This window comes from Tyto alba, unplaced genomic scaffold (assembly GCF_018691265.1).
Source record: "Tyto alba isolate M040663 unplaced genomic scaffold, T.alba_DEE_v4.0 Super-Scaffold_46, whole genome shotgun sequence".
Taxonomy (NCBI): Eukaryota; Metazoa; Chordata; class Aves; order Strigiformes; family Tytonidae; genus Tyto; species Tyto alba.
Genome location: NW_024881322.1, coordinates 10,723,429 through 10,739,971, shown reverse-complemented (window position 1 = coordinate 10,739,971; position 16,543 = coordinate 10,723,429). Strand labels below are relative to the sequence as shown.

The window sequence follows — 16,543 nt, the reverse complement described above, 5'->3', positions numbered from 1 at the left end:
AGCACTTGGGTCAGAAGTGCTTCTGTACAGTGAATAAGAGGTTGCAAATTAGCAGACAGAAAGGAGGGTAATCCAGTTAATACTACAGGACAGTATTTCAGGGTTAGACTTGGCCACCTTGTTTTTTTGAAAGTCTTGCCCAGAAAATCTAGCAGTTCACACCACTGTGTGGTCACACAGCATTGTGACTTCTGTCTTTTTGTTCTAGGGTATGTTTGCAATGTCATGGTGAATCCGCCGTGTCTCAAATCTCTACCATTAAAATACAGAATAATTTCAGAGGTACATAAAAGCCATAATCATTATATCCTGTCTCATGTCTATATTAACACAAACTTGAGAGGTGCTGCAGCTGTGCATCCTGCCAGAAAGGTAGGGAAATGCTGAATGGATGTGGTAATATGCAGCTCCAGTAGCCTGACCCCTACTCGCTTAGAGGGTAAGCAGTGATCTCAGATGGTGCGGGGAAAGAACAGAAATCCACAAACTCAAAAGATTTCATGCAAACTGGGAAAAATCTTAAATGCAGTGGTTCCAGGTGAAGCAGCCCAAATATATGATGATCATATCTTGTATCTCCCTAAAGCTTTAAAATTCTAATGAAATCTTTGCAATGTTGCATGTTTTACTTAGTAAGCTCATTTCTACAAATTAATAGACCTCATAGAAAATAAAACAATAAAAATATTATAGATATCCTTAAATAGTCAGAGTACTTAAGAGGTTATAACTAGTACAGTTCATATATCTAGTAGTGAGTAGGATTTAGAAAACTTCATAAATCTAGTGTATTAGAGTGTATTACTCCATCAGTGATTTAGTGTGACAGCAAAATTACAAACTCCTCTGAAATTAAGCTCTTTCTTTGATGAAGGCCCAAGTCTTTGAAAAAGGAGGTGATCAATTTTTTTGTTCCCCTTCTCAGATCTATTGATGTGCATCACTTTAACATCAAGTGATTACTACTGAATAGATTAAGAACGTGAGTTAAATGAGCACTGATTGTCTCTAATCCAAAGAAAATATACACTTCAGAGGTGTTTTCTTTCTTTCCTTCTTTTTAGACTCTAGTTCAAACAACCTATTGTGGGACTACCCAGTGCCAGCCATTGAGAAATGTGCCTTTTTAAAAATCAGACCCCACAGGAGGCTGTGCTGGGCTCTGTGTCAGGTGTGGATAAAAGCCTCTGACACAGGGGCCTCAGTGCAGACGTGCAGGAGGGTTCAGTGAGAATCTCAAGGCGATGTGTTATACAGGAGCCTTAGCTGGCAGATTTCACTTCCATTACAAGAAATTAATCCCCTGTTCAACAGACCCAAAATAGAAGCTCTTTTGCCTGCCTGGTAATTAGTCTCTTGCATATTTGCATCTCATTGGCTTTTTCTCTACACTTAATGGCGCAGCTGCTTTTTGCTCATGATAAATTAGAATGGGAATCAGGAAAACATATCCATTTGGTAGTAACAGTGTGTCTAATAAACTTGTTGCCTCTTGAGTTTCTCACTCATATTGGTAAGCTCCTATTAGTTCCAGGAATGCTTCGCTTCTTTCCTTCCTCCCTCTCTGTTCCCTATTAGTTAAAGTATTGGCTTAGTGAAACAAATTTCCATATCAGCCATCTTCTACTGAAATCTCATCTATCGTTGAAAAGTTCATACATCCCATCAGCCATTCTGAATTGGTGCCTGGACAAACCTATGAGTAATAATACTAAGGGGAAAGAAGAACAAAGTAGGGAGCAAATGACTAGTGCAATTTAAGCAAGGAACATATTTTTGTTCCATTGCCCCTCACCTACAAGCTGCATATAGCCAAATTAGTGTTGTCCACGTGTGTTGCTTCCATGTAACGACTGAAAACCTTCCTTTCGCATCATGATTTGTATGCACCCTGCTTTAGCTGACTGGAAAATCAGGCAGGCCCTAAGTGCTTAAACAACCTGCTGATTTTATCAGCCTTCAGTGGAAATAATGAGTACAGTGGGGAAATTAATAGAAACAATTTACTAACTCTTTGATTTGAATAGCTGGTGAGAATGTAGGATCTTAATTAGGAAGTAACAACAGTGACAGAGTAATGAATCATGGCAAAACTCTGTTGACCACCAGGAGTAAGGCAGAAGCATCTTTCTTCAGTGCAGGGGGAGTCAAATAGCCAGAGACAGCTTTGCTGGTCATAAACCAAGGGAAAATTAAGCCAATATAGGCTGTATGAAATCTGAATTAAAAGTCGGAATTGGAACTTGTTCTGCACTGGGTTGTGTTGTGTGAAATCACTACAAGAGAGCAGGGGCCACAAGAATAGCTCTGTTGCTAAAATGTTACCAAGGAATTCCATGGTTGCCTTACTTCTCTAATACAGGACCTGCTGTGCAGCCACAGCAGATTCAGTCTCAACATCGGACTCACTGAAAGTTACAGTATGGTTGGGTAATAAAAATAAGCTTTTCTCTGGAAGAATGTCTTGAAGTTTACATTGTCCATACTAATTTTTTTTTTCTTCAGATTGTCTTTCTCTAAAAGCATTTACATTTTGGGCTTTGTGTTCAGTATTAATTTTTCTGTTATTCTGTTCCTATTTTCCACTTTGACCTGTATCTACTTCTTGTGAATTTGAGATAAAATTCTTTGCAGAAAGAATAAATTGAAGTGCATGTTTTGATCCCTGCTTTTTTCCAGTGTACAACCTTAAAATGACACTACTAGTTATTTTACTCACACCGGTCAAATATTATTGAAAATGTCTTGGCATTTCTGCTTTTTCTTTTGACATTCATTAGGCTAAAGCAAGAGATAAATCTGTGGGTAGAACTACTGGACTAATTACTTCAACCTTTCATCTTCCTAGGATTTGTTATCATGGAAAACAAAAATGCTGCATTCTGTAAATTGTGAGTTTGTTAAAGTACCATGAAAACCATCAAGCAACATTTACAATTTGTTGTATCTAAATGGGCATAAAAACAGTTTCCTATTTGTTACATGACATAGTATTGAATCCTGAATTGAGCTCACAGGAACATGGTGTAGACAGCAGAACTAATCCAACCCAAATTCTCACTGGTGTCACTGGTGAATTGAGTCTACACAGCTCATGAGCAGAAGGATTTAAAAAAAAAGCCAACCATAAACACTTAAAAGCTCAGAGGAATCATAACCAGAAGATGTGTTGAGGGGAAAAGGAAACCTGGAGGCAGTCAACAGAGAAACGGTTGCAGAATAAGGTGAAGAACTAACTAGTTTAACATATGTACACAGTTGCAATTACTATATATTTTAATATAGGATGAGATTTTTATATACTATGACAAATTTAAAGAGACCCTCGAAGCCTTCAAAGAACCTTGAGGACCCTTTCTGGATAACAAGGCAAAGGAAAGGGTTTGTTCTTAAAAAAAAAATAAACCCCTGGCTTATCTGTAGGATCCACAGAATTTAAAAAATGCAAGAGGTGTGGAAAAGCCCTAGATGAATTATTTAAATTCTCTCTTTTTCCCTTATTTGAGAGAAGACAGGGATATCCACCGGGATTTAGCTTAAAGGGATCATGCAGTCCAGGAAACAGCAAAAGAGAACTGAAGTGTTGAGGATGCCCTGGTCTTTCTCTAACAGGCACTTGTAATATTTACCGTTGGTGTGAGAAGGATGAGAGTTAGTTGCTTGCTTGCTTCTAAATTAAAAAGATGAGTGTTTCACTGTTGATGTAGAGTGGTTTGAAACAAGGTTTTCAGTGTGCAGCTCTCATTTCCCTACTGAAAGGGAGGAAGTTTCTTGTGTCAGAGAAGGAAAGAGAGCACAGCAAGTCTGTCCCTCCTCACTTGCTAATTGTCCAGAGAGAAAGAACTTCACTCCTACTGCCTTAATCTCAAGCAGCCCTGTGCTGTAAGCTCCACCAGGGCCATGCTACAGACATTTGGATTTTTTGTAAATTCCTTACTTTAGACCAATGTGGAAACAAAGTCTCTGGTGGACGCATAAGTAGTATTTTGTTGTTTCAGGGTTGTGCCCTCATTAATTTTCAGGTGTCTGTTTAAGGCCTGGCAAAAGGAAATTATTTTCTCATGGCACACCAGGAGCTTAAGGAATGATACATTTCTTTGAAGAACAGATACCAAAGTAAGAATATGAAGAGAAGAGGGATGTAAAGTATGATAGTGCACAATGAGTGAGATAAATGTTTCTTCAAATACTTAAATTCATCTGCCTCACTAGTTATTAATACAGCTATTATAGAACAACCTCCTACTGTAAACCCTGAACTAACTCTTCTTATCAAAGATCCTAGTTTAATGGAAACTAGGAACTTTTGTTAAAATATTGAGATTTTTCCCTATAAAGTTTGCCAACTTGTTTTAAATAAATAAATAAATACACAAGCATTGACAAGCCTGTGTTTCAGATTAAACCAATAGAGATGATGTCAGCCTACCATACTTGCCAGCAGACCTTCTCTCTGAGAACTTATGTAATTTGTTGTAATAAAGTGGCTGGTCATTTGGAACTCTAAAAATAGCATCTCATTTCAAAATTAGCATATTTTCAATTAAGGCTCTCCTGTCTATTACAAAACAAGAAACATGCACATTAGCTACTAATTGTTCTGTCATGGAAAAATATATAAATTAACCTGACAAATGTAGGAATAGAGAGCTCTGTAAGTACGAGACCTGTATGTATGAAACCTGTGAAACAGACCAAGAAGACTGAAAATTGGTTAAACATAAGCTTGGCACTGGAGGAAGAGGAAGAAATGAAAGAGGCAAGATATTGCTGTTAAGGCACAGTACTGACATTTTTAAGCACAGATCATGATGTTGGTTATCCTTCAAAATGTTAAGGTGTTCTGAAGATTTTTGAAGACAACCTGATGAGAAATTATCTGTCACCGTTGCAGTGTTCAAATATCCAGAAGTTTCTTTGAAAATAGATGAAGTTTTGCTGTGTGTGCATTGATAATATGTGTCATCAATTTCAACTGATGTCCAAAGATGATTTTTAATTTATTGTGAGCAGAGTCTTGTGTTCCTTCTCCTTAAAATATAGATTTATTTTCCAATCACTTTTCTTAAGCTATAGCACACCACTTTGGGCTACCCTGTGCCTCTGTGCTGGGGATGCTTAGTATCAGCCTGCCTAGATGAGCTCTGTGGGAATGAGGATGTGTACAGACCATTTGACTCCCCTCCTGGAAGCACCACTTCTTAGGCCATGCCAGGTTTGGACACCCAATTCCATTCCCCCTCTCCAGGCATACAGAAAATTGGTGAGGATATTGGTAGTTCACTAAGACAAGCTGTCACTTATAGCTGTGTCTTGAATTTTATAACTTAATATAAATTAATATAAATGAATGCTCACAAGACCAGACTTTGAGTTTGTAAATGAGTTCTAGTTATGGAAGGGCATGAAAAATTAACCTACTAGCAAATTATAGATCTTATCTAAAAAACTGTAAACAAGCAAAGAATAGCAAGTATTGAAGAATTTTGGAAATCGGGAAGAACAGAAACTTTGGGAAGAAAAAGAATAATATGGTAATTAATTGATATTTTTAGATTTGCACTTGGTTCTGGCTGTTACTTGAACAGAAAGAAACACCAGCCATATTTTTATTTATTAATTTGTTTGGCATTTTTTTTTTTTGTTTAATATTCTCTGGACTTTGAGTTGATGTCTCTTAATAGTTATTTAACCTGTGACCATTGTTGACTTGATCACTCTGTTGTGAGATGGGGGTTTTTTGTGTGTTTTGTCTTTTGTTGAAATGCTGCATGTCTCTCAAAAATGAAGCTTCAGTGTTTGGAACCATGCTTCTGAAACTGGAGATAAGATTACAGGTGATTCTTTGACTGTTTAGGCTTATCAGCACTGAATACTTTATTGCAAATTATTTCCTCAGTTGTCATAATGAGAATAAATTTCATGATCTCTTTCAATTCAAATATGATTGAGACAGATGGTGACATCACAAAGAAACTTCTCTCTGGAAGGTTAATCTGCTTCCTAACTAGGAAACCTCATTATCCAAGAGCTGTCATTCTGACTCCAAAACTCGCACCTGTAGTAGGGGAAATTGCCAAGTTGCACGTATACTTGTAGACATTAATCACCCTTCAGCCAGATGCCTTCTTTCCAATAAGTTCTTGCATTTCTCTCTCTTATCTGTTGCTAAGCATTCATCTTTAATATTTGCTCATTGCAACCTAATTTATTGCCTATCTAATTTTACTTTTATACATTTAGATTGAAGCTTAATCTGGGTTCTGAAATTTGATCTACATGTGCAAATAGTTATTTTTTCCCAGCTAAGCTGAGACAGACACACACATGCACATACACACCCTCCCTCCCCCCCATTCCTTTGAGAGACTAGCAAATCAAACTGCAATGGTGTAGAAATGTATGAGTGACCCTTACTGTGATCTGTCTTAACTGAGCCACTTCAGTTCCATAGACTATTCTATAATGCATTCAGGCTGGGTGATACATTGCATTGGTGCTTATGTCAATACTACAGATGCATATTTTGCAAAATTTTGGATCTGAATGTTGCCTGTTTGCTTTCTCTAGCTCAGGCTTTAATACTCTAATCAATAAAACTGTAACAGTTTCACCTTTCTCCTTTCATGTTTACACTGTTCAAAAGATAATACCCTCACCACCACTTCTTTTATTATAAAATACATGTTTACATGCAGTGTCAAGAAGATAGAAAAGCTAAGGACTACTCATAGATACCAGGTGGGTGGATGGGCAGTCAGCCAGCCTAATCAAGCTGAGATCATAAGCACAAGATACTGCCCTCCTCCAGTGTTTTCTCACCATGCTACTCCTCGCGACAAACTTCTCAAAATACACAGTATTATAGCACTGGGCTCTGAACTCCTAGTGTCCAGCTTTAACTGTGTTTGATTATCATGTTAAAACATCTATAAACATTCTTTCCGGGGTGAAGTATCTGCACTTGAATAGGTTGATGAAGTGCTATAATGTGTGTATATATATATTTACTTATTTATGCATTTTATATATATATATATAGGTAATGCTACTAATCTGTCCCAGTCTTATTGTTTAATTTCAATTGAATATACAATATGTATGCACTATGGGGTTGTTCACTGAAGACTAGGAACATTTTCTTTCTTGGTACGCTATGCTCAGGTTCAAAGCAGGGAAGATTTTTCAGCATCTTTTTACACTCTGCCTGACTGAGATCTCTGTGTTTGCCCATCATTTATGTCAGCATTGACCCAACACATATTTTAAATATTTGTGCTTTAGAAACTCTATACAATATTCATGAGATACTTTGGTTTTCTTTATTTGTAGACACTTTAGCATCAAATCAGCCCAGCTCAACAGTAGATATTTTTAATAGGAGTAGTTAGAGTTTCAGTGGGAGACAATTAATTCCTGTCTGTACTTTAGAAATCCATCCTGAAATCCTCCAGTTTCAAATCTACTTTTCTTATTTTAAATCAGTTTTAGATGACCAGCCTAAACTCCATGAGAAAAGTTCCCTGATCTGAACATGACCTTCAAAGTGAATCATCATAAAATAGTTCTTGTACTTTTAATGTTGCTGATGAAAAGACTCTTGATACTGCTTTAATTTGTACTTATTTGTTTATTTAATTGCTTACAATGGCTGTGTGTTTCAAGACGAGCTGGCCCTCTAAACAGTAGTGTACCTAGCCCTGCCAACACCTTCCAGGTAAGAGGCTGGACCACAGCTTTGCTGGGTGATCTCTTAGGACAGGAACAGCAAAGGCCAGAATTGCTTGTGAGGGAAGCAGACAGCAAGTAAAGTTTGGAAGGTTTGTCTGGGTTTTATTTTCCTTCCCTTCTTAAGAGAAAATCCTGAGAGATCTGATGAGAGAGCGAAGAGTTTTGAGGACCTGAAGGTGCATAAAGTTGAAGAGAAGTAAGAGAGAAGTTCCCTTTTCAAGGCAGAGCCCGGTCTCCTGCCAGCAGCTACTGTTGTTCCTAGTAGAGACTGGGAGATTCCATCTTTCATCTAAATGCTATTTTCTTCTACTAAGTGAAGTCAGAAATCAAATCAGAAGAAATTACCTGCTGTGGTGGTCTGATCAGGACAATATGAAGAGCACGCAGTCTTAAAAAGTCAGACATTGATGTTTTAAGAAATTTTAGTTTGGAAAAAGTTTGTGGGGAATGTTTTCTTTCAAACAACACATGAAGGAGGTAAACACAAACATACTTGATGATAGTAGGAGGGCTGTTTATGAATGTTGGTAGGCAGCTGGCATGACTTACGGCTCACTGTAGGCAAATAAACTTCTGGATTGATCAAGAAGCAACTAAACACTTTATTAGATAAATAATTTAAATTTGGATATTTGGTATAAAATTAAAAAAAAAAAAAAAAAGTGGGAGTGGAGGTTTTTTGGGGGTGGAATGTGGGGGACCTGTTTTGACTCTTTACCACACCTGATTGAATCAAGATCTCATATGTCTCAGCTCGTTTCTCTGCTTTTGAAACCCCTTAGAAAACTTTGCCTTGGACTCCAGCTGCCAAGCTGCATCTAAAGCAACATGATTTATTAGCAGAACAAGTAGACCTCATTGGATTTATGGTAGAATGGTGAATATTTTACCTTCCTAAACATTGCCATTTGTTTCAAGCTTAAGGAGCATTTGTTCGTATGTGACACAATGTAATAATAGCTGCTTTTGTGTAGGTTTGGGGTTGGGTTTTTTAATGGTTTGCTTGTTTTTATCTACCTTGATCTTGATACAATGCTCATGACAGTAAATGGAAAGCTGTTATTCTTTCTGTGGTTTCCTTTTCCCCCTGCTACTCCTTTCAACAGATTTATTTAAAATAAAGTATTATCCTCCCTAGGTCATTATGAGGGAGTTATTCAGGGATAAGTGTCTCAACATATTATTTTGGCTAAATGCCTTGTAGGTTTTTTTGATTAGGTTATAATTTTTGACATGCTTAAAGTCGCATAAAGTTTGGTCACTACTTGGAAAAGTTATGGCAAAAGTGTATCTGCTCACAAGCATGAGCTGAGCACTGAAGTTCGAAATTCTCATGGGAGCAAAATGGGTGCTGAGAATAGTAACATGTTCATCCTAAAAGATTTTTAGGAATAGTGGACTGATTGTTTAAACTACTAACACCTAAAGAAAACAGCTCTTCCACACTTTATTTTTCCCCAGATAATTTTTGCCTTGAAGGTGCATAGTATTTAAATTTCACAGTGTTTTCCTGGGGCTTGGGTGCAGATGTGTGATCCTCACACACTGTTCTCTCACTGGAATTTTCTTTGAAATGTATCTTTTTCTTATTGCTATTTATTAAAATCTTGAAAAGCACACTTTGCATTGTTTCATTTCCACTCATCGTTCAGAATGGTGACTATTAGACCCTGCTCATTTAGAGAGCTGTGTTCACGTGGTCAAGTGCAGACAGCCTCATGCTAGATTTGTCCAGGTCCAAAATAATCTGGTGCAGATCAATTCTCATCCTAATCCTGAGTGCTGCTATTTGCAGGCCTTGCCCATGCTGTTATCTCCTGCCCCTGGGTGGACTTCGCATAGAGAGAGGCTGGTGCTTGTAAAGTGTGGAGTCAGGATGTCAAACTGGAGAGACAGATGAGGCTGATATTTTTTGCCTTATGTCAAGTTCTAAATAACACAGACTTGTTGCAAACTATGTTTCTGTTGCTGCAGCCAACATTAATAGTTTGGGCCAGTTATAGTGAATTGGTGATGATACACAAATATCTGCACTTTCAGCTCAGCAGTTCAGTGACTGATACCACTTTGCTAGTGACATTCAGAAGTAAAGCAGTCAAAGCAAATAGAAACCTGAGTGTAAAAACTGTGCATGGATAAAGTCAAGTAGGAAGACACAAATACCCCCATTTATAGAGCGGCAGAGTATGAGAGCTAGGATTACCTATAGACAGCACATGCTGAAAGCTTTGCTAAGTTGTTAAGAAATTCAGTAGGTAGGTAACAGTAGTTCCCTCATAGCCTAAGTACTGGGTGAAGGCAGAAATACTTCCATGTTATAGAGCACCTGCATAGGGATGTTATCTTGTCATGATGCAGTGCCATGGGGAGCATTCAAGTATTTCTTATACTGTTTGGAAAATAAGCATTAGCAATCTTTAATGACTCTGATTCATGGAAGTGCTTTGAATCTTAATACAATTGCTATAAAGAGACCTTGGAGATGTGGGATTGCCTCATACCAACAATTTCTCAGTTTTATTGTCCATTAAAATGATTTTATGCCTTGAAACCTCTGAGTCTGTAACAGGAGAATTTAACTCTTCTTTTCTCTATGTGTCTGTGTATGTTGTGTTCTATGTCTTCCCTATGCTTGTCCTTCAGAAAAATGTTCACTATTACTGTTACAGTTGGTAGAATTTCACTGTCAGTAAAAATAATGCAGAGTTAAGAAACAGTCACTGAACTGCAGTGCTAGATGCCTCTTTTCTGAATAGATGTTACTAAAACATAGCTTAAAATATTGTTTCATCTAGGAATCTGAATGCCACTGTAGACATACTTTTTCCCCCATCCTACAAAAACATTTGCCAAAAGATTAAACATTGTATTGAATAGACTTGGTGATGCTGAAAGCAAAATGAGATGGGTAGTCAGTTTGACATCTCTGAGTTTACAGATGATCGTTGTCAGAAACATGAACCACAATAGCGTGTATGGGTTTTCTAATTTGAAGAAGTAGGCAATCTGAGCTGTTGCCCAGACAAGAAACTATTCCATGATGCTGATCATATATTATGACATCAAAACAGATGATTGAAGGAGTTAGGCTTGACAGCAGTGATCAAACTCAGACATGTCCAGAGGGGAATTAATTGCATATTACCCAATAGTCTGATGCAGTGAGAGAAAAAGGCAAAGCTGTTCTGTGAGGTCTTGTACTAGACCAGTAATTCTTATGAACAAGATGCACAGAGTTGTCTGAAATGTGCTAGCCCCAAATTGAAGTGGGCCACATTTATCAGGAGAAACCAGTAACTGTCACAGATCATTCCTACTCTAAGACCAAAATCAGTTGGTATTTGAGGTGTTATATCTACAATATCCTTTGTTTGCATACACAGTTTATTATCTTTCTTGTGTTCTTCTGGGCTCTGCTAGTGAGTACTGCGCTACTGTTGCCTTGGTTTCTCACCTGGTTTTCTCACAAGCTGAAGAATTTGACTCCTTCATGAACTGAAGAGTTGCAGGATTTGTGCAAACCATGTGTTTCACAATATCCCTACCTTCTTTGTCTGCAATACTGACTTGGTAATAAATCAGTGCATTACGTTGAGTTCTCCCTTAGCCATCATCTCAAACCTTGAATGATGTCTTCCTGTTAATATGAGCAAAGAACTTCCCAGGACAAAGGTGGCACTTTGAGTTCTTGCTAAATGATATTACAGGGCTGATGGGACCAAGTGAGATAAGCTACTCTGAACCTAAACATGGTTTCCTGCCTTCTAATTTCTTGCTGCACTGAACTCTGTCTAAAGTAATGTGCTTAAAAACATTTGACTTGCATCCCAGTAAGCCCCTGCAAAGCCTGAAAGAATAAAATGCAGTGTGTGTATGTGTGTGTGTGTAGCAAGAAACATACACACAGTAAGGTTCAATAATTACTTTGGAGGAGTTCAGCATGAATTTTCTCCATCATGGAACAACCTTTCACCTTTTCTACTTTTTACTTTTCAGTGTATATATATATATATATATATATATATACATATATATATATATATATATATAGTATATATATAAGCTGCATTAATTGTTGTGGTTTTGCTTTCCTTCTTTCCTTTCATTTTTTGCTTAGAAATCTGATGTACCCAGGGTTATGGCAGCAGGCACAAGCTAGCAATTAATTTGTATTCTGTCAGGGCCAGGAGAAATATTAACTTGCAATTCATAATTAGCTATGAGACACTTAGAAAACTATACTTAAGTTAATAGAATAATTTTTCATTTTACTCTTTGTAGTGCTTCTACTTTAAATTCCTCTTTGGGCTCTGCTTCAGAATGTGCTGTGGATCTCATACTAGGTTTTCCCAGGAACCATATGGCAGTTCTGGGCCCTTAGGGTGTGATCCGATAATCCCTTGCTCTTCACTTGGTAGTAGGATTTGCAAAAGTCTGTCCTCAGGATCTGGTTAAGCAAGCACATCTTCCTCTGCATTTCAGTGGCCTGGGCATATGCATGCAGTTTGTTGTTAGATTCCAGCAGAGTTTTAGTGAATTCTTAACAGCACAAGTACACACTCCAATGTGTTATACAAATGTGGTCTTTCTATCAGTGTGCCTGTGTTTATTAGAGCTATGGGTTGTTTAGATGCTTTCTTTTTTGCCTTTTTTTTTTTTTTTCCTATCTATGGTACAGTCTCAAGTATGCTTGCAGCTGTACACATATAAAAATTTTGTATCCTTATATCCTAATCTTCTTCTAATGTTAGGGATATTGTAGTGATAAATCTACTTAGATCCATACAGTGTACAGGCAAGGCTTGTATTTGACTGCTGAAGACAAGTAAAGAGAAATACATTTTTAAGTTTTTTTTCAAAATCATATTACAAATGCACCCATTTGTATCACATTACACAACCAACTAAAGCAACCAAGATTACCTGCAAGGTGATCTATGTTTTTCCCACATCCAGGGCTCTTGCACCATGTACCCATGGGAAAACATGAAAGGACCTACTGCTCTGAAAACTCTCTTCTAATTGCAATGTGAAAAAGGAAATGTTGGGTGACTGACTTTGTTTTTCAGTGAACCAGGAAGCTTAACATCCTTCTTTGCATTTCACGGAATGCTTTCTATTGTACTTGCCAGATGAGCCCAGGTGCCTGTAGGGAGCTTTAGTGAAGCTAACCAATGTGGCAATGCAGACATATCCAACAGATTAGGACCTCTGTTGGTACTGAGACTGTCCCTATGGCCAGGCCAATTTAAACAGGAAAAAAATGTAATGAGCTCCTGTCTTCTATGTTTATTTATCCTTGTGGGTTTTTTTCCAGAATTTTCTCTTTGGTTTTGATATTCAAGCACTTAAGCATTCACGTTGTATTTTTCAGAAGGCACTCTGAGTCATGTTCTGCGAATGCTGTTGTGTAAATCTTGTATTTCAATTGATTAACAGTGTAAAGCCTTCTTTCCTTAGATCAGTTACTAAAATTAGTAACACCACAAAAACTCTGTCTGTAAGATATGATAATGTCTTTGAAACAAAATATTAAGTTATTCACTTGGAGCTGAAGTTTATGCAAGCTATTCTGGTTTTGTTCAGGGTAGCTTCCCAAATAGATTAGATTGCATTAATCCATAATTAATGAATGTATGGTGCTTTGAGGTCTATCGATGAAAAATAGCTGTAACAACTTCTCACTGTTACATTTGTTCACAATTAGAAACTCCAGCATCTTACAATTAATCTGGATGATTCTATTAACTGTAATCTTTATGTGGAATGTTATGAACAAGAGATTCGATCTGAGCACTTTCAGAGTTCCTACTATGGAGATGATTAAGGAAAGTGTGTCTGTTTTGTAATGACATTTAAAATACATCTTTACTTGGTTATTTTGCAAGAATCAAAATGAAACACTTCCACCTTCCAAAATTATACAAAAGTATTCAACAACCTGTTGTTTCTCTTGTTCTTTTCTCCTCCCTTTTCCCACAATGGAATATATTAAAAGTGGAGTTAATGGCAAAAAACTCTAAAACTCCAACTTTTCTGAAACTGGACAAATTTTGAAAGTATTTGAAAAAAAATAAGAATTGTATCATGGTTGGTAGTAAGAAGAGAGAATGATTTGTACTTTACAATGCAATTCTAATTTTTTTTCTCTGAGGCAGTTTTTGGTCACATTTCAGCTTCAGAGAATTTTTTCTTTTCAGTAAGATCTAATGTTTTCTAGCATGTTTAGTCCTGTATTGGTATGAGGAAACTCCTATTTCTCTAGCTGAATTGAACACAGTTCAGCTATTTCAAACACTTTCCAATTCTTCTTTGAGTTCAAACATTCAGGGTACAAGCAGGACTCTTCATTCCTGGTTAAGAACATAAAGTTACCGAGGAATTAACTTCAGCTGGATGCTCTGGCCCCTCTTTCTTTCTGAGCTCAGAACAGAATTAAAACAGCTGGTTTTTACCTTCTGATTACATCTGCAGGTTAAATCCTGTCATCCTAACTCTTTTGTTGATTTACAGTAATGGGCCCAGAATGCGAAAGAGGACAGCAACGGTGGGCAAACAGACTTTTATGATCAACTCCCCTGAAAGTTAAGGTAACACTTTCCTGATGGTGGTGCATATACTGTCTCTGAGGGCATGTGGGGTGGAGAATGTGTGGCTGCTTTGCACACATTTTCCCATGCTTTGCTTTTCCTTGGCTTTAAATGGGATAATTGTCAGTGGGTGTTGGGTTGAGCTGTGGTGCCTAAAGGATTGGGCAGCTGAACAGTTGTCTATTCAGGGTACAAAAATATATTCCTACCATTTGTTAGATGCATTCGAGCTGAGCATGCAAGATGCATATATGGGAATATACATCACAACATTCATCACGGCACACTGCATAACTATAGCCATCAGTAGCAGGAAGTCATCCTTTGTGTGCCTCGGCAAGCAAAAGACATGTTGAAGCCACCTGTTTTGCTTGCAAGCTATAGAAAGTTACAAATAGATCCTCCTCAGTTGCTGTAATCCACTGCAGAAACACTGATGATGATTTACACCAAAAGCATACCTGGAAAATTTGTGGTCTTTGCACAGAGTGTGCTTTCGTCTTTAGCTTTCATTTAACGTTTCACGGGGAATTAGAGTACTCTAAAGCTTTCTAGGTTATACAGCTCCTCAGTGGGCTTGACTACCATTTGGTGTGAACTGGCATATATCAGACCAATGTGAAACTACTTTGCTAAATATCAGGTGGCCACATGGCTTATGTTTAGTATAGCCAGTAATGCATTGTAATGGTACTGAACATTCAAGGAAGAGCTCCAGACTAATGTAATACCCATCTGGTCTACCTGTAGCTATAGAGAAAAAGATAGCACTCATTTTGGCATACCAAAGTATGCTATTTCTAACTATGTTCCTCAGATTTTCTAGATTTATTTGACTCTACCAATTCAGACATCCCAAGGTCAGTATCTTCACTGTTTCTCATTATAGCTGAATATGTCAGTAATTGTGCTTTCCCTTTTTTTCCTTTAGAAATAATGATTTTTCATAGCGTTTATTTTATACTCCTATTGTAAGGTATCAGGCATAGATAAATTAATGTAGGGACCTGAGAGGATGACGATGGGGACACATCTTCACATGTCCTCCTGGGATTGAAAACACTGGTCCTGGAGAAGGCAAGATTTCACTCTCCTAGGAAACTCACTTTAAAATTCTTACAAAGTTATCTCTCAGTGTTCCATAGGTCTATTTCAAGACAGATTCCTTTTATTCTTATAATAGCTCTTGAAAATAGTAGGAGGAAATGGACTTCTCTGGTACTTGTCATTGTATAGCATATATCATGCTTCCCATCTCTGTATAAACAAAAGTGTTTGGAGCTCTGGATGACATAAACATTCAATTTAGAAACACAAGGCACACTGCTGCCCCATACATATTTATGGAGCTTCTCACCCTGTGAACTCATCCCAAAGGACTTTGAAGAACAAAGCAGCACTCTAGTACTGTGACAATAAACTGTAATATAGTTTATAAAACCAAGGGTACTTTTTTACTGGTTCAAAGCCTCTATCAAACAAACGTGCCTCTTTAGTTTAAAAGTAGAGCAGGAAATGCTCTTCCCCTTTCTTTAAAGATAGAGTTAAACAGTGAAGATCAAAACACACCTGGTTTAACCCTAGGGTTTCCAGAGGAAAATGAATACATATTTTCTGTTCTTTCAGTCATGTCATTCATTATTTTTGAGAATTCAGACTGAATGTAGCCCAAGTATCCTAAAACTTTAATTAAAAATGCATAAATAAAAGGCACAGTAGTGTTTTTTATTGGTCTTTGAGCTCCAAGAGAGAAGAGAGGACAAGTAGTTAAGGTTTTCCCCATGCACTATCTAAAAATCCCTTTTGTTTTGAGAGTCAAGTTTTTTTGCAAATTACGTATATCTGTTAGTTGGAGCACTGAAGATGACGTCAGATTTTGAGACAAAATCCATAAGAGTATTGTTGGATAGATGTGGCAAGGAAGGATCCCCCTAATTGTTCTTGTTGCAGAGCAAAAGTAAGAAAGGGTGTTTGTGAGTTTTTTCCTTCTCCCATATAGGTTAGATATCTGTAGACTTACTGAAGATGGGCAGCTGAAGATGTAGTATAACACCTACTAGAAAATTTCAGAAGTAATTATCTGCATCTGTATGTAGATAATACTTTTTAAAAATATAAGCTTCTCTATTTCTTAAATTATTTTGATTTCTCTACTGTAAGACAGTCTTTCTTTGGTGCTGAAATAAAAAGGTTAGAGTGCCATAGCAACAGTTTCCATTATG

General features: G+C 37.3%; 1 long non-coding RNA gene across 1 annotated transcript in view; it reads left to right on the top strand.

Annotated features, from left to right (window-relative positions):
- The window catches only part of LOC116960696, a 54,902-nt gene extending 39,726 nt beyond the window's left edge, over positions 1 to 15,176 (top strand). The window contains exons 2-3 of the long non-coding RNA XR_004406515.1: positions 14,245 to 14,321; positions 15,139 to 15,176. This is a non-coding gene — a long non-coding RNA (uncharacterized LOC116960696). The remainder of the gene's footprint in view (positions 1 to 14,244; positions 14,322 to 15,138) is intronic.
- Positions 15,177 to 16,543: the final 1,367 nt, after the last annotated feature.